A 23325-nucleotide genomic window follows, 5' to 3' on the forward strand; every position below is an offset into this window, starting at 1 on the left:
AGAAGACATCTCTCAAAGTGACACCACTCCTTTGAAAGAAACTTTTGTACGAGAAGGACACAAGGAGAAAGGTAAGGTTGCTAGTGGGAAGGCCACAAGGGGCATGCCCACTCTCAACAAGCCAAAAGAGTTCATGCCTCCATCCTATGTACTTCGTAAGACTAAGGATGGAGAAGTTTATGCAAAGTTTGTTGGTCCTCGAAATGCATTTCGGTTTTATGCTATTTGGGTCCCTAAGACCCTTGTGACTAACTTGAGAGGTCCCATTGCAAGATGGGTGCCTCTAACCAAGTAATAATTGTGTGTAGGTTGCCTTCTCCGGTGGAGTAAAATGGGTGATTGATAGTGGATGTACCAATCATATGACTGGAGATAGCAAATTGCTCTACGATTTCATGGAAGCTATTCAACCATTTATGAGCATTATGTTTGGTGGAGGATCAAAAGGACAGGTACTTGGTTGGGGAAGGTGGCTATCACAAATGACATGTCTCTTGCAAATGTCATGCTTGTCCAATCCCTTAAATATCATTTACTTTCTGTTCGTCAATTGGCATCTGTTGGTTATGATACACTATTTGGACTAACGGATGTGAAAGTCTTTAAGAGAGATACTCTCGAAGTGGCCTTTGTTGGAGAGTTGGATGGCAACCTTTACACGGTTGATTTCTCGAAAGAGAGCACATTCCATGCAACTTGTCTAATGGCCAAGGCCGACAAGGGGTGGCTATGGCATCGCCGGCTAGCCCATGTCGGCATGAGAAATCTTCAAGATCTCTTAAAGGGAAATCACATCCTTGGACTAACAAATGTCTCTTTTGAGAAAGATCGTGTGTGTAGTGCATGTATAGCCGGGAAGCAACATCAATCAAAGCACCCACCCAAGAATATTGTGTCTACTTCAAGGCCTTTGGAGCTCCTTCATGTGGATCTTTTTGGGCCTCCTTCATGGGATAGTCTTGGTGGGAAAAAGTATGGACTTGTCATTGTTGATGATTACTCAAGATATACATGGGTGTTTTTCCTCAAGTCCAAGGACGAGACGAAGATCACTTTCATTGACTTTGCCAAGCAAGCACAATGCAAGTTTGACAAAGAAATCTTGGCAATAAGAAGTGACAATGGATCTGAGTTCAAAAAGTACACCTTGGAAGAATTCCTTAGTGATGAAGGGATTGAGCATCAATATTCAGCTCCATACACTCCTCAGCAGAATGGTGTAGCCGAAAGGAAGAACCGCACACTTGTGGAGATGGCAAGGTCAATGTTGGATGAATACAAGTCACCACATAGTTTTTGGGCCGAAGCTGTCAACACCGCATGCCATGCATCAAACCTGCTCTTCCTCCGCACTATATTGGAAAAGACTCCATATGAGCTTCTAACTGGAAACAAGCCAAATGTCAAGTACTTTCGTGTATTTGGGTGCAAATGTTTCATCCTCAACAAAAGAGAACGGTTAGGAAAATTTCAATCCAAAACGATTGAGGGTATATTTGTTGGCTATGGATCAAACTCTCACGCCTATAGAGTCTACAACAAATCCAATGGATGTGTTGTAGAAACTTGTGACGTGGTGTTTGATGAATTTAATGGCTCCCATGGGGAGCAAGTTGATCTAAGTGATGTAGGTGAAGAAGATTCTTCTCAAGACATTTTGACCATGGGTGTTGGTGCACTTCTTCCTATGGAACAAGAACCTCATGATGATGAAGAAGAAGATGGAAGTCTCACACATCATCAAACTACTTCAACATCCATACCACCACAAGCTCCTATTGTTTAACCGATACCCTTAGCCCAAGTTGAAGAAGATGATCAAGTTCCTCCTCATTACAATCTTCAAGAACAAGAACAAGAAAATCCAATCATTGATGATGAACCTCAACAAATGAAATATGAACAAGAAGATCTTCCTCCACACATTAATGATCCATATGTTGATGATGTGGATGATGGACATGAAGTTGAACCTTGTGAAACCCTTACCTCTATCATGCCACGAGTGGCCGGTCGTGTTGATGTTGACAAAATACTCACCGGCATATCGGAAGGTAGGGTCACTCGTAAACATTTGACCAACTTTTGTGCTCACTTTTATTTTGTGTTTAGTTTTGAGCCCATCAAGGTACAAGATGCATTGATGGACAACGATTGGCTAGTTGCTATGCAAGAAGAGTTGAGCAGCTTTGAACGCAACCAAGTGTGGTCACTAGTCAAGAGGCCACCTACCGAGCACAACGTCATTGGAACAAAATGGATTTTCAAGAACAAACAACATGAGAATGTTGTGATCATCCGAAACAAGGCAAGGTTAGTGGCACAAGGGTACTCACAAGCTGAAGGTTTGGACTTTGGTGAGACCTTTGCCCCCGTTGCCCGTCTTGAATCCATTCGCATCTTACTTGCTTATGCTGCTTTCAATGGTTTTACATTACATCAAATGGATGTGAAGAGTGCTTTCCTTAACGGTCCTCTACAAGAAGTATATGTATCACAACCACCTGGGTTCGTTGATCCCGATCACAAAGACTATGTGTATAAACTTCATAAGGCTTTGTATGGCCTCAAACAAGCACCTCGTGCTTGGTATGATCATCTTAAGAAGTTTTTACTCGATGATGGTTTTGTGAGAGGGGTGATCGATCCCACTCTTTTTACTAAGAGGGATAAGGGTGATTTGATCTTATGCCAAATCTATGTAGATGATATCATTTTTGGTTCTCCTAACATTCATTTGTGCAAGAAGTTTGCGGACTCAATGACCAAGAATTTTGAAATGTCACTCAATGCGGATTTGAAGTTCTTCCTCGGATTTCAAATTCAACAATTTCAAGAAGGAATTTTCTTGTCTCAAGCAAAATACCTCAAGGATATCTTAGAGAAGTTTGGTATGTCTGATGCTAGTCCATGTAAGACACCAATGCCAACCAAAATAACTCTCACTGAAGACACAAACGGTATCCCTTTCGACCCATCTAAATACCGCTCTATGATTGGTTCAATGCTTTATCTTTGTGCATCTAGACCAGACATCATGTTTAGTGTATGCATGTGTGCTAGATTTCAAGCTTCCCCTAGGGAAAGTCATCATAAGGCGGTTAAGCATATTCTTAGATACCTTGTTCACACCCCAAAGTTGGGTCTATGGTATCCCAAGGATGCTAAGTTTGATCTCATTGGGTACACGGATGCGGATTGGGCCGGAGACAAAGTGGATCGTAAGTCCACTTCCGGTGCATGTCAGTTTCTTGGTCGCTCCTTGGTAAGTTGGTCATCGAAGAAACAAAACTGTATTGCCCTCTCTACCGCAGAAGCTGAATACATTGCTGCCGCCAGCTGTGCAACTCAGTTATTATGGATGAGGCAAACTTTGAAGGATTACGGTATCACCTATAGAAATGTGCCTCTTCTATGCGATAATGAAAGTGCCATCAACATTGCTGAAAACCCCAAGGATCATCTTCGCACCAAGCACATTGATATTAGGTATCACTTCTTGAGAGATCATGTTGAGAAGGGTGATATTCACATTGATCACATTGGTACAGATTTGCAACTGGCAGATATTTTCACCAAACCATTGGATGAAGCAAGGTTTTGTCGACTTAGGCGTGAACTTGGTATCTTGGAGCTTGACAACATTATGTGAAATCTCGTACTCATGCATGCATCTTCATAATGTCTTGTCTTGATGTAGGCATATTCTTAGGGGGAGACATTCAATCTATGAGTACTCTCTCCCTTACATAATGCATAAATAAAACCAACACTCTCAAAGTCACTATGACACTTACTTTGTGTGCATAGTACTTTAAAATGATGGAGTAATAACCATGGGTCCAAAAGTACAAATTTTTGGTCTCCAAAGTTATATATACTCATACATGGTGACTTAGCCTAATTATTCTTTTTGGGTGTTTATATGAGTTTGAGATATTGTTGTGACTAAGGCTACTTATATATATATATATATATATATATATATATATATATATAACAAACACACACAATATATATATATATCGTCATCACCCCATCACTCTTCATCACATCAGAACCATATCTCAGAATTTTTGGCCAGTCGGATCATCCGGACTTACATCCGGACGTCCGGGCTGTGTCTGCCTGGATATCCGGGCTCACTTCCGGACATCTGGCCCTGCCCGGATCATTCGGGGCTCCTTCCGGACATCCGCGTGGGTCTTCGACTTGCCCAGTAGCATATCAGGCTGGGGGGGGGGCACAGGGAGTTATCCTTTTCCTTTTTCCCCTCGACCTCACCTCGCCGCCGGCGGCTACTCATCGCCCCGCCCCGCCAGTCCGGCCGGGGAACCGGCCTGATCTCGTGCTCATGGGTCCCCATCGCCTCGATCTACGTCCTCCTCGCGCCGTTTTTCCCCAGGGGCCAATTGGATCCTCTCCAATCTCGACCTCCGCCCCCCAAACTCTGCCATGGTGGTCGGCCGTGGTGGTACTGGCCAGAGCTTCAAGTCAACCTCCTCGGGTCCCTCTCGTGGTATCTCATCTGCGCCCTTCCTCGTTTTTCCTCTTGTACTCATCTAGGGTCAGTTACTCATCGAGCTCGCCGATTTTTTTTGTTCTTTTCGCTCCAATGCGTATGCCTAGAACCACGTCGCCAAGCATCAACGGACTCCGAGGAAGCTGCTCGTCCACTCAAGAAAGCACCCGGTCGTGCTCGTCCGTCCTATGCCAGGCAGGACGATCCTGATTATGAGGACGATCTCTAGGAGGACGAGCTCGTGCCGGTTCGCTCAACGACCAAGGCCAAGAAGAAGAAAGCGGCTTCTACCTCAAGCTCGCAGCCTGCCGCACCTACCGGTCTCATTTTGTCCATGGCCAACCCCACCAACCGGGGCCGTCGTACTATCAGCTATCAGTCCATGGATCCCTTTGAGTATGCAGCTTTAAGGAGTGAAGTCAACCAATTTGCTGCCCCGGCCAATGCAACCGATCCTCAGTTTCGCACTTTGGTTCAACAGGACATCTATCAGTCGGTCATTGCTCATCTAGGGTTCTCTCCTCAGCATTATGTGAACTTGGACTACATTGAGAACAATCCAACCAAGTTCGATGGTGTGTTAGAGAAGATTGAGGGCATGGGGCTGCGTCGTGCTATGACTCTCCACTGTGATTGGAATGAGGCTGCCATTCGGCAATTCTATGCCATGTGTTTCTTCCATCCGGATCGTTCGGTCACTTGGATGACTCATCATTCTCAGTTCACTGTCTCTTTTGAGGAGTTTGCTGCTGCCTTGGGCATGCCTGGATCTGAGGCAGGTCTTTTTCGAATCCATGAGGTGAATCCCAAGTTTGAGGCTATGCCTATCAGTGCTTGCAGTTGTCTCACCATACCTCCTACTCAGCTATCCACAGTGCAGCAAAGCAAGGAGCTTAATGACATCAGTATCTTCCGTCTCAAATACCGGTGGCTTTTTCAGTGCATCCTCAACTCCATTGCTCCCAAGAAAGGGGATCGTGGGATGGTACGAGCTTACAGCATTGACTTGATGTACTACTCACGGAAGAATCCCACTCGTCCCATTGACATGGCAGATTTTCTTTGGCATGAGATTCGCATGGCTAGTTGTCTGAAGGTTCGTACTCTTCCGCATGCTCCTTTCATTCAGACCGTCATTGATTCTGCCTTCACTTGCCCCATCAACAAGAACAACATTCACTCCATGTGGACTCCGCGTGATGACACTTCTAGGGGCAAGGCTCCTGCTCCGTCGTGTGGTGAGAGCTCTTCTCGCCACACCAAACCTTTCGTCAAGCCATTTGACCGCCTTGCTCGCTTTATTGGGAAGTCCCATAAAGCCATCTTTGACACCTGCTGCTACACTGCTACTCACATTGCTACCGAGGAGGTTCGCCGCATCTCTGAGGCAAATGCCCTTAGGGCTCGTCTTCGTGCGCGTCCTGGCAGTCCTGTTGAGCCTGATGAGCCTATTCCCGCTCGACTTCCTCTTCCGGAGGTCGATTTTCCTTCTGCCACTGAGTTCCCCGAGTTCTTCCTTGTACCTGCTGATCTGAGTGATGGTGATGATGATGATGCTGAGGATGAGGATGATGCGTGATTCTCCTACTTTCTCGACCGTGTTTCCCTTTTTCGGTACTTGCTGTCAAGGGGGAGATGTAATTCTTAGGAGTTTCAGCGTGTGTCTGGTATGCTTATGCTTAGAGCTTTAGTGGACTCATTATTGTAATGGTACTATGGTCCTTTGGTCATGAGTTATGAGTCTATGTCACTATGCAAGTGCTTATTGTAATGGTACTATGGTACTTTGGTCTATGGTACTTTGGTCATGAGTTATGAGTCTATGTCACTATGCAAGTGTTTAAGTATGCTGTCTTTATTCATTGCTTATGATGATTTTAATGATGTATGCCTATACTATACTCCGAATGTGGGCATCCACTTCATATGTGCATGACTTTGTATGTTTATCACCTTATTCCATGCATACATTAAGGGAGAGCTCCTCTTAAAACACATCCATATGCATAAATTAAGGGGGAGCTCTTCCTAAAACACATACCGAAACACATACCGGTCTACTCTCCTAGAATCATTCGTATCACATTTCACTATTAAATGCTATATGTAGTTTGTCATCAACTACCAAAAAAGGGGGAGATTGAAAGTGCAATCTTGCTCTTAAAGAGTATTTTTGATATTGATGACAAACCTACATATAGGGGACTAACCTTGTTTGCTAAGTATATACACAGGCCGTCTGTCCTCTAGTTTTCTTTAGTGAGCATCATGATCGCATCATATGAGATTTTACTCAAGCAAATTATCAATGAGGAAAGGAGCAAACAAAGATGAAGTATTGTGCTCTTTTTATATTTCTTGAGTAATTGGAACCCCGCACTATTAAGAGGGGATCCGAAGTGTAGGTTCAAGACTTGCTCACATTGTGTCTCATAAACAATTCTATCACAATAGACCAAAATCCCTAGCAATTTCCCTTAGCCAGAACCTACCACCTCTCCTAGCCGGATCATCCGGATGGATACCCAGATCATCCGAGTTTCACCCGGATCAGCCGGACCCTGCACCGGATCATCCGGATAATTGGTGCTCTCCATCACAGAACGGTATGGCTGAAGCCAGATCATCCGGACGTTCCTCCGGATCATCCGGGCTGTTCCCTGGATCGTCCGGATCCTCTTCCGGATCGTCCGGATAACCGTGCCCGTTTTTCACAGAAGCCATATGTTGTAGCCGGATCGTCCGGTCAGGCATCCGGATCATCCGGGGCTTGTCCGGATCATCCGGGGTTGCCTCCGGACTGTCCGGGCTGCTCGCAGCTCGGTTGCAACCATCTGCATCCGGATCATCCGGATGGTGTCCCAGATCATCCGGGGTGGTCAACTTGTGTCCAAACGGCTCTATTCTGGACATGGTATAAATAGCACCTTACCCCTTCGTGATAAGGTTGAACACTCCACACAAACACGCCTCAAGAACACCAGTGCTTCCCCTCTCTTGCTCACACACTAAATCCCAGATCTCGGCTTGATTCTTGAGAGTTTCGAAGAGTTGTTCCAATCAAAAGAAAGATCTTCTTCCTCCCCTTCTTGTGACCAAAGCAAATCGAAGTTTGAGCAAGTCTTGAGTCTTTCCCCTCGGATCTTGTTACTCTTGGAGGTTGGAGACTCCTAGGCGGTAGGAGTCATTCGGTGAGGAATCAACGATTGTGATTACCCCCGGAAAGTTTGTGAGGGTTTGGAGACCACCCCAAGGTCTACCACTAGTGGTTGAGAAACGCCTTCGTGGTGTTGTCTCAAAGGGAGAATAGGGTGAGCCTTCGTGGTAACATCCGCCCCTCTAACGGTGACTAGCTTCCCTCCAAGGAAGTGAACATCGGCATACATCCTCGTCTCCCGGAGTTGCGGTTATTCCTAACCCTAACTCTATACTTGTGGTTAATTGTTGTGATTGCACTTACTTACATCTTATTGTGCTTGCTCAGTTATATGCTTGTGTTACTTGCCTAGTACTTTGCACTTACTAGCAATTGTTAGGCTCACCTTCATATTCCGTTCTATTGCCTAAAATTGCTTAGTAATAATTAAAATTTGTAATTGTACCTATTCACCCCCCCTCTAGGTCCATATCGATCCTTTCAATTGGTATCAGAGCCTCGTGCTCTATTCTTGTGGCTTAACCGCCCTAGAGCGAGATGAACCCGGATGGGACTCCCCTGGTTGTAGATCATAAGGATACAGGTGTGGCTTCCTCTGAAGTCAAGACCTTTACGTCGGAGGATCTAGAACGGGCCCTTGCTAAGCAAAAAGAGGAGCATGATGCTTCTCTTGAGGCCTTGGTCCGAATGAGATTAGCCACGTTGTCCACAGTGCTTGCACCACTCTCGGGTGGTGCTGCTTTGAGGCCAACTGTGCCTACTCCATCACTTGGTCAACAACCTCCTAGCAATGAACACGCCAGTGTTCCTTGGCTTTATGCAAGACCTCAGGTTGAGAAACCAAGATATAACCCTCAAGGCAAACCTCCTTTACTAAGTGCCACTTCCGATTTTGCCTTGTGGAGAGTTGCTATGCAGGATCATCTTCGACATGGAAATGACGAGATGCTGGAAATCTTGGAGTATGGCTATCATGTGGTTGATCCAAAGAACCCCACACCAAGAGAAATATATGACAAGAACCTCAATGACACTGCTATCATGTGTATAAGGAGAGGCATGGATGAAAAGCAAAGGAGACCGTTCATACACATCACAAGTGCCAAGGAACTATGGGAAAGTATCATACGATCCAAGACTTGCACCTCTACCCTCCGAAGTGCTCAATATGAAATTGCCAAGGGGCAATTGCAAAACTTTTGTATGGAGAAAGGTGAAACCCCCAATCAACTCCATGAGCGCCTCATGACTCTCACTGCCGATATTGAGTCATGTGAGTGTGACAAGACACAAGATGGATTCAACATGACTAAGAGATTCCTTGTGGATAAATTGCTTCATGCTCTTGCTCCATATCACCATCAAATGGTGTGGGACATAAGACAACACCATACTTTCAAGGAAATGACTACAGATGACATCATATCCACCTTTCAACTATTTGAAGAGTCAAAGGCTAATGCCACAAAACATCTTGCCATGCATGGTTCCCCATCATCAAAGGTCAATCTTGCATTGAAGGCCAAGCATGTATGTGAAGATGAGCAAAGTGAAGAAGAAGAAGAAGATGTTGATGATGAAGATGGTGATGAGATTGAATCCGACGAGGGCCCGTCATATGAAGACATGGCTCTCTTTGTCAAGAAGTTTAGCGCGGGAAAATTCAAGGGAAGATTCCAAAAGAAGAAAGTAAGAAAATGCTACAACTGTGAGGAAACCAACCACTTCTCAAATGAGTGCCCTTATGAGAAGAGAGAAGATAGACCAAGGTTTCCCAAGACCTTTCCTAAGAAGAAGTTGCCAAATCCTTTGAACTCCAAGCTCAAGAAGAGAGATGGGAAAGCAATGGTTGCTCAAGAAGAATCCGATCCGGATGATGTTAGTGGTGTTGCCGGAGTTGCTCAAGATTCGCAAAACACACTGAGGCTAGTCAATAAGAGTGGTGAAGTTGTCACCTACAACTACATGAAGGATTACAAGGGCAACGCTCACAAGTGCCTCATGGCGAAGGCCATGGTAGAAGATGGAGAGGATCAAAACTCTCCTGACAAGGTCAAGGTAACCCCACGATCAAACCCTCCTCTTCTCACTCCTCCCATTTCTAGTGATGAGTATCTTGATGCGGAGGATAGTTATGAGGATGATGATCTAAATGATCCTATGCTTGCTAAACTTAATAAATTCATGTGCTCCCTCAAAGGAAAGAAGCTCACTATGTTTCGTATGCTTATGGAGATGGTGAGTAAGCACACCATCACCATCAAGGAACTCGAAACCGTCGTCACCGAGGAAAAGGAAAAATGTGAAATCCTTGAGCGGAAAGTCCAATATGAGGAAACACGAAATGATGAACTATGCTTAAAAATTGGCACAAATATTGATGTTCATACTAAAGATCTTGCCTCCTTGAAAAAGGCTATTGGCTCTTGTGAAGAGTTGATGAATGATAAAAGTAAGCTTGTGAAGTCTCATGCTTCTCTCTCTAAGGATTGTGAGCTTCTATCCATGTCCCTCAAGACTAAGGAAGAAGAGCTCACCCTTCTTACAAAGAGTTTTGAGACGCTCAAACTTACTTATCTTGAAACTCTAGCTAAGGCCTATTCATCTCCCATTATAAATGTTGATGCTTGTTCTACTAACTCTAGTAGTGATCTAGCATCTATTCTTGAGGAAAATCGTTTTCTCAAGGCTCAAATTGAGAAAGGGCTCATGACATGTGCTCAAGGGCAAAAGAACCTTAATGAGGTGTTGAGCCAACACAATGAAGTGTTCGCCAAAGAGGGACTCGGATTTGACCCAAGCACAAGCAAGAAGAAGACATTCTGAAAGAGACACCACTCCTTTGAAAGAAACTTTTGTACGAGAAGGACACAAGGAGAAAGGTAAAGGTTGCTAGTGGGAAGGCCACAAGGGGCATGCCCACTCTCAACAAGCCAAAAGAGTTCATGCCTCCATCCTATGTACTTCGTAAGACTAAGGATGGAGAAGTTTATGCAAAGTTTGTTGGTCCTCGAAATGCATTTCGGTTTTATGCTATTTGGGTCCCTAAGACCCTTGTGACTAACTTGAGAGGTCCCATTGCAAGATGGGTGCCTCTAACCAAGTAATAATTGTGTGTAGGTTGCCTTCTCCGGTGGAGTAAAATGGGTGATTGATAGTGGATGTACCAATCATATGACTGGAGATAGCAAATTGCTCTACGATTTCATGGAAGCTATTCAACCATTTATGAGCATTATGTTTGGTGGAGGATCAAAAGGACAGGTACTTGGGTTGGGGAAGGTGGCTATCACAAATGACATGTCTCTTGCAAATGTCATGCTTGTCCAATCCCTTAAATATCATTTACTTTCTGTTCGTCAATTGGCATCTGTTGGTTATGATACACTATTTGGACTAACGGATGTGAAAGTCTTTAAGAGAGATACTCTCGAAGTGGCCTTTGTTGGAGAGTTGGATGGCAACCTTTACACGGTTGATTTCTCGAAAGAGAGCACATTCCATGCAACTTGTCTAATGGCCAAGGCCGACAAGGGGTGGCTATGGCATCGCCGGCTAGCCCATGTCGGCATGAGAAATCTTCAAGATCTCTTAAAGGGAAATCACATCCTTGGACTAACAAATGTCTCTTTTGAGAAAGATCGTGTGTGTAGTGCATGTATAGCCGGGAAGCAACATCAATCAAAGCACCCACCCAAGAATATTGTGTCTACTTCAAGGCCTTTGGAGCTCCTTCATGTGGATCTTTTTGGGCCTCCTTCATGGGATAGTCTTGGTGGGAAAAAGTATGGACTTGTCATTGTTGATGATTACTCAAGATATACATGGGTGTTTTTCCTCAAGTCCAAGGACGAGACGAAGATCACTTTCATTGACTTTGCCAAGCAAGCACAACGCAAGTTTGACAAAGAAATCTTGGCAATAAGAAGTGACAATGGATCTGAGTTCAAAAACTACACCTTGGAAGAATTCCTTAGTGATGAAGGGATTGAGCATCAATATTCAGCTCCATACACTCCTCAGCAGAATGGTGTAGCTGAAAGGAAGAACCGCACACTTGTGGAGATGGCAAGATCAATGTTGGATGAATACAAGTCACCACATAGTTTTTGGGCTGAAGCTGTCAACACCGCATGCCATGCATCAAACCGGCTCTTCCTCCGCACTATATTGGAAAAGACTCCATATGAGCTTCTAACTGGAAACAAGCCAAATGTCAAGTACTTTCGTGTATTTGGGTGCAAATGTTTCATCCTCAACAAAAGAGAACGGTTAGGAAAATTTCAATCCAAAACGATTGAGGGTATATTTGTTGGCTATGGATCAAACTCTCACGCCTATAGAGTCTACAACAAATCCAATGGATGTGTTGTAGAAACTTGTGACGTGGTGTTTGATGAATTTAATGGCTCCCATGGGGAGCAAGTTGATCTAAGTGATGTAGGTGAAGAAGATTCTTCTCAAGACATTTTGACCATGGGTGTTGGTGCACTTCTTCCTATGGAACAAGAACCTCATGATGATGAAGAAGAAGATGGAAGTCTCACACATCATCAAACTACTTCAACATCCATACCACCACAAGCTCCTATTGTTCAACCGATACCCTTAGCCCAAGTTGAAGAAGATGATCAAGTTCCTCCTCATGACAATCTTCAAGAACAAGAACAAGAAAATCCAATCATTGATGATGAACCTCAACAATTGCAATATGAACAAGAAGATCTTCCTCCACACATTAATGATCCATATGTTGAGGATGTGGATGATGGACATGAAGTTTAACCTCGTGAAACCCTTACCTCTATCATGCCACGAGTGGCCGGTCGTGTTGATGTTGACAAAATACTCACCGGCATATCGGAAGGTAGGGTCACTCGTAAACATTTGACCAACTTTTGTGCTCACTTTTCTTTTGTGTGTAGTTTTGAGCCCATCAAGATACAAGATGCATTGATGGACAACGATTGGCTAGTTGCTATGCAAGAAGAGTTGAACAGCTTTGAACGCAACCAAGTGTGGTCACTAGCCAAGAGGTCACCTACCGAGCACAACGTCATTGGAACAAAATGGATTTTCAAGAACAAACAAGATGAGAATGGTGTGATCATCCGAAACAAGGCAAGGTTAGTGGCACAAGGGTACTCACAAGTTGAAGGTTTGGACTTTGGTGAGACCTTTGCCCCCGTTGCCCGTCTTGAATCCATTCGCATCTTACTTGCTTATGCTGCTTTCAATGGTTTTACATTACATCAAATGGATGTGATGAGTGCTTTCCTTAACGGTCCTCTACAAGAAGTAATGTATCACAACCACCTGGGTTCGTTGATCCCGATCACAAAGACTATGTGTATAAACTTCATAAGGCTTTGTATGGCCTCAAACAAGCACCTCATGCTTGGTATGATTATCTTAAGAAGTTTTTACTCGATGATGGTTTTGTGAGAGGGGTGATCGATCCCACTCTTTTTACTAAGAGGGATAAGGGTGATTTGATCTTATGCCAAATCTATGTAGATGATATCACTTTTGGTTCTCCTAACATTCATTTGTGCAAGAAGTTTGCGGACTCAATGACCAAGAATTTTGAAATGCCACTCAATGCGGATTTGAAGTTCTTCCTCGGATTTCAAATTCAACAATTTCAAGAAGGAATTTTCTTGTCTCAAGCAAAATACCTCAAGGATATCTTAGAGAAGTTTGGTATGTCTGATGCTAGTCCATGTAAGACACCAATGCCAACCAAAATAACTCTCACTGAAGACACAAACGGTATCCCTTTCGACCCATCTAAATACCGCTCTATGATTGGTTCAATGCTTTATCTTTGTGCATCTAGACCAGACATCATGTTTAGTGTATGCATGTGTGCTAGATTTCAAGCTTCCCCTAGGGAAAGTCATCATAAGGCGGTTAAGCATATTCTTAGATACCTTGTTCACACCCCAAAGTTGGGTCTATGGTATCCCAAGGATGCTAAGTTTGATCTCATTGGGTACATGGATGCGGATTGGGCCGGAGACAAAGTGGATCGTAAGTCCACTTCCGGTGCATGTCAGTTTCTTGGTCGCTCCTTGGTAAGTTGGTCATCGAAGAAACAAAACTGTATTGCCCTCTCTACCGCAGAAGCTGAATACATTGCTACCGCCAGCTGTGCAACTCAGTTATTATGGATGAGGGAAACTTTGAAGGATTACGGTATCACCTATAGAAATGTGCCTCTTCTATGCGATAATGAAAGTGCCATCAACATTGCTGAAAACCCCAAGGATCATCTCCGCACCAAGCACATTGATATTAGGTATCACTTCTTGAGAGATCATGTTGAGAAGGGTGATATTCACATTGATCACATTGGTACAGATTTGCAACTGGTAGATATTTTCACCAAACCATTGGATGAAGCAAGGTTTTGTCGACTTAGGCGTGAACTTGGTATCTTGGAGCTTGACAACATTATGTGAAATCTCGTACTCATGCATGCATCTTCATAATGTCTTGTCTTGATGTAGGCATATTCTTAGGGGGAGACATTCAATCTATGAGTACTCTCTCCCTTACATAATGCATAAATAGAACCAACACTCTCAAAGTCACTATGACACTTACTTTGTGTGCATAGTACTTTAAAATGATGGAGTAATAACCATGGGTCCAAAAGTTCAAATTTTTGGTCTCCAAAGTTATATATACTCATACATGGTGACTTAGCCTAATTATTCTTTTTGGGTGTTTATATGAGTTTGAGATATTGTTGTGACTAAGGCTACTTATATATATATATATCTATAACAAACACACACAATATATATATATATATATATATATATATATATATCGTCATCACCCCATCACTCTTCATCACATCAGAACCATATCTCAGAAGTTTTGGCCAGCCGGATCATCCGGACTTAAATCCGGACGTCCGAGCTGTGTCTGCCCGGATATCCGGGCTCACTTCCGGACATCTGGCCCTGCCTGGATCGTTCGGGGCTCCTTCCCGACATCCGTGTGGGTCTTCGACTTGCCCAGTAGCATATCGGGCTATGGGGGGGGGCACAGGGAGTTATCCTTTTCCTTTTTCCCCTCGACCTCACCCCGCCGCCGGCGGCTGCTCATCGCCCCGCCCCGCCAGTCCGGCCGGCGAACCAGCCTGATCACGTGCTCAAGGGTCCCCATCGCCTCGATCTACGTCCTCCTCGCGCCGTTTTTCCCCAGGGGCCAATTGGATCCTCTCCAATCTCGACCTCCGCCCCCCAAACTCCGCCATGGTGGTCGGCCGTGGTGGTACTGGCCGGAGCATCAAGTCAACCTCCTCGGGTCCCTCTCGTGGTATCTCATCTGCGCCCTTCCTCGTTTTTCCTCTTGTACTCATCTAGGGTCAGTTACTCATCGAGCTCGCCGATTTTTTTTGTTCTTTTCGCTCCAATGCGTATGCCTAGAACCACGTCGCCAAGCATCAATGGACTCCGAGGAAGCTGCTCGTCCACTCAAGAAAGCACCCGGTTGTGCTCGTCCGTCCTATGCCGGGCATGACGATCCTGATTATGAGGACGATCTCTAGGAGGACGAGCTCGTGCTGGTTCGCTCAACGACCAAGGCCAAAAAGAAGAAAGCGGCTTCTACCTCAAGCTCGCAGCCTGCCGCACCTACCGGTCTCATTTTGTCCATGGCCAACCCCACCAACCGGGGCCGTCGTACTGTCAGCTATCAGTCCATGGATCCCTCTGAGTATGCAGCTTTAAGGAGTGAAGTCAACCAATTTGCTGCCCCGGCCAATGCAACCGATCCTCGGTTTCGCACTTTGGTTCAACAGGACATCTATCAGTCGGTCATTGCTCATCTAGGGTTCTCTCCTCAGCATTATGTGATCTTGGATTACATTGAGAACAATCCAACCAAGTTCGATGGTGTGTTAGAGAAGATTGAGGGCATGGGGCTGCGTCGTGCTATGACTCTCCACTGTGATTGGAATGAGGCTGCCATTCGGCAATTCTATGCCATGTGTTTCTTCCATCCGGATCGTTCGGTCACTTGGATGACTCATCATTCTCAGTTCACTGTCTCTTTTGAGGAGTTTGCTGCTGCCTTGGGCATGCCTGGATCCGAGGCAGGTCTTTTTCGAATCCATGAGGTGAATCCCAAGTTTGAGGCTATGCCTATCAGTGCTTGCAGTTGTCTCACCATACCTCCTACTCAGCTATCCACAGTGCAGCAAAGCAAGGAGCTTAATGACATCAGTATCTTCCGTCTCAAATACCGGTGGCTTTTTCAGTGCATCCTCAACTCCATTGCTCCCAAGAAAGGGGATCGTGGGATGGTACGAGCTTACAACATTGACTTGATGTACTACTCACGGAAGAATCCCACTCGTCCCATTGACATGGCAGATTTTCTTTGGCATGAGATTCGCATGGCTAGTTGTCTGAAGGTTCGTACTCTTCCGCATGCTCCTTTCATTCAGACCGTCATTGATTCTGTCTTCACTTGCCCCATCAACAAGAACAACATTCACTCCATGTGGACTCCGCGTGATGACACTTCTAGGGGCAAGGCTCCTGCTCCGTCGTGTGGTGAGAGCTCTTCTTGCCACACCAAACCTTTCGTCAAGCCATTTGACCGCCTTGCTCGCTTTATTGGGAAGTCCCATAAAGCCATCTTTGACACCTGCCGCTACACTGCTACTCACATTGCTACCGAGGAGGTTCGCCGCATCTCTGAGGCAAATGCCCTTAGGGCTCATCTTCGTGCGCGTCCTGGCAGTCCTGTTGAGCCTGATGAGCCTATTCCCGCTCGACTTCCTCTTCTGGAGGTCGATTTTCCTTCTGCCACTGAGTTCCCCGAGTTCTTCCCTGTACCTACTGATCTGAGTGATGGTGATGATGATGATGCTGAGGATGAGGATGATGCGTGATTCTCCTACTTTCTCGGCCGTCTTTCCCTTTTTCGGTACTTGCTGTCAAGGGGGAGATGTAATTCTTAGGAGTTTCAGCGTGTGTCTGGTATGCTTATGCTGAGAGCTTTAGTGGACTCATTATTGTAATGGTACTATGGTCCTTTGGTCATGAGTTATGAGTCTATGTCACTATGCAAGTGCTTATTGTAATGGTACTATGGTACTTTGGTCTATGGTACTTTGGTCATGAGTTATGAGTCTATGTCACTATGCAAGTGCTTAAGTATGCTGTCTTTATTCATTGCTTATGATGATTTTAATGATGTATGCCTATACTATACTCCGAATGTGGGCATCCACTTCATATGTGCATGACTTTGTATGTTTATCACCTTATTCCATGCATACATTAAGGGAGAGCTCCTCTTAAAACACATCCATATGCATAAATTAAGGGGGAGCTCTTCCTAAAACACATACCAAAACACATACCGGTCTACTCTCCTAGAATCATTCGTATCACATTTCACTATTAAATGCTATATGTAGTTTGTCATCAACTACCAAAAAAGGGGGAGATTGAAAGTGCAATCTTGCTCTTAAAGAGTATTTTTGATATTGATGACAAACCTACATATAGGGGACTAACCTTGTTTGCTAAGTATATACACAGGCCGTCTGTCCTCTAGTTTTCTTTAGTGAGCATCATGATCGCATCATATGAGATTTTACTCAAGCAAATTATCAATGAGGAAAGGAGCAAACAAAGATGAAGTATTGTGCTCTTTTTATATTTCTTGAGTAATTGGAACCCCACACTATTAAGAGGGGATCCGAAGTGTAGGTTCAAGACTTGCTCACATTGTGTCTCATAAACAATTCTATCACAATAGACCAAAATCCCTAGCAATTTCCCTTAGCCAGAACCTACCACCTCTCCTAGCCGGATCATCCGGATGGATACCCAGATCATCTGGGCTTCACCCGGATCAGCCGGACCCTGCACCGGATCATCCGGATAATTGGTGCTCTCCATCACAGAACGATATGGCTGAAGCCAGATCATCCGGACGTTCCTCCGGATCATCCGGGCTGTTCCCTGGATCGTCCGGATCCTCTTCCGGATTGTCCGGATAACCGTGCCCGTTTTTCACAGAAGCCATATGTTGTAGCCGGATCGTCCGGTCAGGCATCCGGATCATCCGGGGCTTGTCCGGATCATCCGGGGTTGTCTCCGGACTGTCCGGGCTGCTCGCAGCTCGGTTGCAACCATCTGCATCCGGATCATCCGGATGGTGTCCTAGATCATCCGGGGTGGTCAACTTGTGTCCAAACGGCTCTATTCTGGACATGGTATAAATATCACCTTACCCCTTCGTGATAAGGTTGAACACTCCACACAAACACGTCTCAAGAACACCAGTGCTTCCCCTCTCTTGCTCACACACTAAATCCCAGATCCCGGCTTGATTCTTGAGAGTTTCGAAGAGTTGTTCCAATCAAAAGAAAGATCTTCTTCCTCCCCTTCTTGTGACCAAAGCAAATCGAAGTTTGAGCAAGTCTTGAGTCTTTCCCCTCGGATCTTGTTACTCTTGGAGGTTGGAGACTCCTAGGCGGTAGGAGTCATTCGGTGAGGAATCAACGATTGTGATTACCCCCGGAAAGTTTGTGAGGGTTTGGAGACCACCCCAAGGTCTACCACTAGTGGTTGAGAAACGCCTTCGTGGTGTTGTCTCAAAGGGAGAATAGGGTGAGCCTTCGTGGTAACATCCGCCCCTCTAATGGTGACTAGATTCCCTCCAAGGAAGTGAACATCGGCATACATCCTCGTCTCCCGGAGTTGCGGTTATTCCTAACCCTAACTCTATACTTGTGGTTACTTGTTGTGATTGCACTTACTTACATCTTATTGTGCTTGCTCACTTATATGCTTGTGTTACTTGCCTAGTACTTTGCACTTACTAGCAATTGTTAGGCTCACCTTCATATTCCGTTCTATTGCCTAAAATTGCTTAGTAATAATTAAAATTTGTAATTGTACCTATTCACCCCCCTCTAGGTCCATCTTGATCCTTTCAGCGGTGTAAGACCCTACTCCTGCTGTGGTGTGGATTAGCCTCGCGAGGGGCTGAGGATGAACTAGTACAGAGGAAGAATAAACTCCTGAGGCTTGGGTGTGTGGTGGTGAGGCTCCGGATTGGATCGGGCCGCCTTCTATGGTGATGGCTAACCTATATATATATAGAGGTCTCGGTCCTCTTCCATCAAAATGTAGGCGGAAAGGGATTCCACAATGGCCAGTTTGAAAGGGGACAAGAAGTACATCCTATCCTGACGAAAGGTGGTCTTCGCCTGCAAAGCTTCTGGTCGTGACGCCATGGTGGGCTCGGCGATGACATCCGTCCTGCCGCCCTGGCGGTCTTGGTCTTGTAGCACGACAATGAAAACCTTTGGATGATTCGTCGGGACTCCGCGCCTATGCTTGCTTCCTTAGCACCAAAGAGGAAACCTGCTGCTCTGCGCCCACCAGTGTCTTCCTGGGCATGGTCGTCATGGCTTACATCACCTCAACCCTATGAGGTGAGCGCCTGCATAGGAATCTCCGCTCCTCAGGAGCCAGTCTAGGGAGGTCGCTCCCTCCGGAGGTCTTGGCGTCGTCCGCCTCGTGAGGGTCTTGTCTTGTCGATGCTGAAGATGGGCCGTACCAGGTCGCTGATGGAGCCACGCCGTAGGTCGCAGGCAGGCAAGTCTGGTTACCCTGGTTCCCAGAACGCCGATAGTATCCTACTCCTGCGAGGCCAACGGCCAAGCCGCTGCCGGCGGTTACGATTTACTCCAAATCAGGAACCGCATGTGAGACGGACCATTTTTTGCATTAAGGTCCCTGAATTTGCAAGGATTAGCAAAATAGTGGTCCAGGACAGTTTTGCCCCAATACCTTTTTTATGGGATTTTGCAAATTGGTCCGGTTAACAGCGCTATTTACTAGCATTAGTCTGTTTTAGAACATGTTATTTTCAGTATTTGGGGCAAATAATGTGTTTCTGTTGAGTACCTTGTATTCCAGAACATATGTGAGATATAATATATTTTCATGTCCTACATGTTGAGATTATACGTCCACAATTTGCAATTGAGATTTTTAAGATTTCTTTCAAATAAAAATCAATTCATCTTAATTTAGCTTTTTTGCTTAATATGAGCAAGAATTGATATGCAAAATTCAAAGTGATTTCTTCAAATTGATGTATTGAGATCACAAGGTAGTCATTTAGATCTACTGCCTTCATAGATTATCAATGACTACTGTTAAAGCCTGTATTTTGTCATTTTGACATTATAATTTATTTATAAAGTGCTCCCCCACACATTTTACTAAGTCATGACATAAAGCATTACGAGTGCGTATCTACTGATTTCATCAGATTATACTCTCTAGTGTTGCGAGATCTACTCCATTTTGGAGATTATCTTCAAGGTGTCATATTTAGCAATTTGAGATTCACACTAATGGTTTCATGATAACTTCCTGAAATACCCATTGATTTTGCTAAGTTCATTACAACATCAACCATGATGATCTTTAATTTACTGGTTGTAAATTAATTATCTCTGGTTTACCCATAGGGGTAACATATGGCTATAGAGTTTGAGGCATTCGCCCTCAATGGCCACCACTGCCCTATCTGGGCCATGGACATCATGATCGCTCTTGTGTCTCATGGGATAATGTGTGCAATCCTGGATTCACCTATGGTCAGGATCACACCGCTAATAGAAAAATCTATACCTACTAATAAAGCAAATAGGTATTCTTAGTCCGTCATGCTATTTTATGGAAAACCCCTGATGTTTCTAACATTAAACTCATAGTACATATCAAATGTTTTTTTAAAATACTCATATCTTCTAAATCGTAACTCCAAATTAACATGTTATATATGGATTTTGATTAGAATATATATATAAACTGGATATGATGTTATTTTACCTGTTAACCATTAAAAAAATGACTACCTTAAAGTCTACGCTGAACCACTCAGACTCCTTGAATGCATCAAGTTGAGGTAAGTGGCTCTTCCCATCATTGACTAGACTATTAAGGTATTCCATGGTTCTAAAAGACATATGTACATGATGGTCTTAAGTGTGTGCCTTATTCACACGAAACCATTGGCTCATTATCCTGACATCCATTTCAAGCAAATCGAATGCATAACATTGCAGAATTCTCCTTGAGTGCCTTCTCTATGGCCCTTGGATTGAAGTTTTGCAATTTGTCCTAATGTCTAGACTCAAAATGGTTTGGTAGAATCCTATCCAAAGAGTTAAGCTCATAGCATTATCTTTACTTTGGAATTGCAACTTACCAACTTTACGTTGGAGTCATGCAGTTTTTCATGCTCATGACCAAACTGCATAATATTATTCCCCTCTATCTTTGATACATGGATTCCCATTTGCGGTAATTCGGTTGCATACCGATATCACCACCCGACATACATCATTGGCCCCTCAACATATAGTTGGGATCTATGTGAGGAATAACTGTATTTCCGTCAATACATCAAGCCCCTCGCATGGGGAGTTATTCAAGGCTAGTATGCTGATTCAATGAGGAATATTTCCAGGCATTAGGGGGAGAATTCAAGTACCATGAAGAATGCCAGGAAATTAGTGGAATGTTCAACACATTTCTGCCTCAAATCCATGTACTCAAAGATCTAAACCATGCGTTCAACAGATTTGCAAACACATTGCAAATAACCCGCCAGATTCATTTACTGAACATAAAGGTGTCACACAATCCTACAATCCTGCAAAAATATGTCGGAAAGAGTGGAGGTACCAACTAAAACCACTCAACTCCCCATTCAAAGCAACAGGGGGAGAAGTACGGCAATAGTACATCAGGATTCAGCTTCTTGCAAGCAAGGATATCAAGGCCATTCAGTAAATGCAATTCAGAAGAAGAAGAAGAAGAAGAAGAAGAAGAAGAAGAAGAAGAAGAAGGAGGAGGAGGAGGAGGAGGAGGTTGCGTACCGATATCACCACCCGACATACATCATTGGCCCCTCAACATATAGTTGGGATCTATGTGAGGAATAACTGTATTTCCGTCAATACATCAAGCCCCTCGCATGGGGAGTTATTCAAGGCTAGTATGCTGATTCAATGAGGAATATTTCCAGGCATTAGGGGGAGAATTCAAGTACCATGAAGAATGCCAGGAAATTAGTGGAATGTTCAACACATTTCTGCCTCAAATCCACGTACTCAAAGATCTAAACCATGCGTTCAGCAGATTTGCAAACACATTGCAAATAACCCGCCAGATTCATTTACTGAACATAAAGGTGTCACACAATCCTACAATCCTGCAAAAATATGTCGGAAAGAGTGGAGGTACCAACTAAAACCACTCAACTCCCCGTTCAAAGCAACAGGGGGAGAAGTACGACAATAGTACATCAGGATTCAGCTTCTTGCAAGCAAGGATATCAAGGCCATTCAGTAAATGCAATTCAGAAGAAGAAGAAGAAGAAGAAGAAGAAGAAGAAGAAGAAGAAGAAGGAGGAGGAGGAGGAGGAGGAGTTCAACTACGGCGACCATCACATTTCATCTCGCGATTCCCACGATGCCGCTCCAACCCACGGCACCACGTCCCCCGATGTGCGCCTCACCCCTCTCGGCCGCACCACCCCTCTGCCTTTGTGTGCATGACATGTGGGCCACCTAAAATGCGGCGAGCATCAAGTTTCTACCACAGCCACACGCGATTCCCATGACGCCGCTCGAACCCATGACACCACACGTCCCCCGACCTGCGGCTCACCCCTCTTGGCCCCACTGCTCCTCTGCCTTCGGGAGCATTACATGTGGACCAGTCACCTATCGGGTCCACATGTTATTGACTCAAAGGTAGGTGTAGTAAGGCACTGAAGCTCAGTCCCAACGGCCCTGAGAGGGAAATGTAACTCCTGCGCCAGGGCTTGTGGTGCTACCGCTGCGCGAAGTCGTGCCAAACTCGAGATTTGTTTCTTTACTATACATGCACACAATGATTTAATGGACATTGTAATCTCAACATGTGATGGGGAGCTCTAAATTTGAATTTGAAACTTATAAAACGAAAAGATTCAAAACAAATAAACTGGGAGAGAGGGAGTATATCGTAGAATGTGTCCCATACAAAATAAGTCCCCTGGTTTGTCACCACGAAGATGCGGTTAGAAAGGAGCACAGCCTCTTCGTACTCGTACGGAAACAAATCGGTCGCAGACAGCATGGTCCGTCTTTGACCGCCATGTGCAAGGTTTGTGCTATCTTATTCAATCTCACCGTGGTTCCATCGTACCAATTCATGCGGTGGCCCGTTGCATGGCTGATCCCAATGTTGGACAAAGGTTCTACGGGAATGGTGTCACCGTTGTAAATGTTGTGCAAATTGATGTTGGTACCCTCTCGTACATATGCAAGCCAATCTCCACTCGCACCGAGCCTAACCTGTGAAATAGAGGGCAGGGGCAGAATTAGGAAATGGACATGGAAGTAGTCTTTAGAATGCATTTACTACATGATCAAACTCATCTTACCTGCTCATCGGAGGAAATCCGAGTGCCCCTCAACGTCGGCATCTCAAGGGGCGTCAACTTGCAACTACAGCCACGCCGCACTGGAAAGACCCCCAAGGAAACATCCGCGTGCGTTCCACGGAACATCAAGATGCATTTGTATGAGTAGTTTATC

This window comes from Triticum aestivum, chromosome 3B (assembly GCF_018294505.1).
Source record: "Triticum aestivum cultivar Chinese Spring chromosome 3B, IWGSC CS RefSeq v2.1, whole genome shotgun sequence".
In the NCBI taxonomy this organism is placed as follows: domain Eukaryota; kingdom Viridiplantae; phylum Streptophyta; class Magnoliopsida; order Poales; family Poaceae; genus Triticum; species Triticum aestivum.